This window comes from Arachis duranensis, chromosome 9 (genome assembly GCF_000817695.3).
Source record: "Arachis duranensis cultivar V14167 chromosome 9, aradu.V14167.gnm2.J7QH, whole genome shotgun sequence".
NCBI lineage: Eukaryota > Viridiplantae > Streptophyta > Magnoliopsida > Fabales > Fabaceae > Arachis > Arachis duranensis.
Genome location: NC_029780.3, coordinates 95,083,112 through 95,084,140, shown reverse-complemented (window position 1 = coordinate 95,084,140; position 1,029 = coordinate 95,083,112). Strand labels below are relative to the sequence as shown.

Genomic DNA, 1,029 nt, shown 5'->3' with positions numbered 1-1,029 from the left:
TCCTCAATGAACAATTCGAACTCCATCTCTCTTGATAAGTTCGAATTCTTCTACCTCCTCATTCTATTCTTCTTTTTCTCTGACACCTCAAGGAATCTCTATACTGTGACATAGAGGATTCCATATTTTCTTGTTCTCTTCTCTTTCATATGAGCAGGAGCAAAGACCAAAGCATTCTTGTTGAGGCTGATCCTGAACCTGAAAGGACCTTGAAGCGAAAGCTAAGAGAAGCTAAGGCACATTTCTCTGTAGAGGACCTAACAAAAATCTTCAAAGAAGAAGAACACATGGCAGCCGAAAACAACAACAATGCCAACAATGCAAGGAAGGTGCTGGGTGACTTTACTGCACCTACTCCCGACTTCTATGGGAGAAGCATCTCAATCCCTGCCATTGGAGCAAACAACTTTGAGCTTAAGCCTCAATTAGTTTTTCTAATGCAACAGAATTGCAAGTTTCATGGACTTTCACTGGAAGATCCTCATCAATTCTTAGCTGAATTCTTGCAAATCTGTGACACTGTCAAGACTAATAGGGTTGACCCTGAGGTCTACAGACTTATGCTATTCCCTTTTGCTGTAAGAGACAGAGCTAGGATATGGTTGGACTCACAACCTAAAGAAAGCCTGAACTCTTGGGAAAAGCTAGTCAATGCCTTCTTGGCAAAGTTCTTTCCACCTCAAAAATTGAGTAAGCTTAGAGTGGAAGTCCAAACCTTCAGACAGAAGGAAGGAGAATCCCTCTATGAAGCTTGGGAAAGATACAAACAATTAATCAGAAAGTGTCCATCTGATATGCTTTCTGAATGGAGCATCATAGGCATTTTCTATGATGGTCTGTCTGAACTGTCCAATATGCATTGGATAGCTCTGCTGGAGGATCTCTTCATCTGAAGAAGACGCCTACAGAAGCTCAAGAGCTGATTGAAATGGTTGCAAATAACCAATTCATGTACACTTCTGAAAGAAATCCTGTAAACAATGGGACTAATCAGAAGAAAGGAGTTCTTGAGATTGACACTCTGAATGC

General features: G+C 41.0%; 1 non-coding gene across 1 annotated transcript; it reads right to left on the bottom strand.

Annotated features, from left to right (window-relative positions):
- Positions 1-692: 692 nt before the first annotated feature.
- Positions 693-800, bottom strand: LOC127742284 (small nucleolar RNA R71). Its single transcript, XR_008003472.1, has one exon. It is a non-coding gene; the product is annotated as a small nucleolar RNA R71 (small nucleolar RNA).
- Positions 801-1,029: the final 229 nt, after the last annotated feature.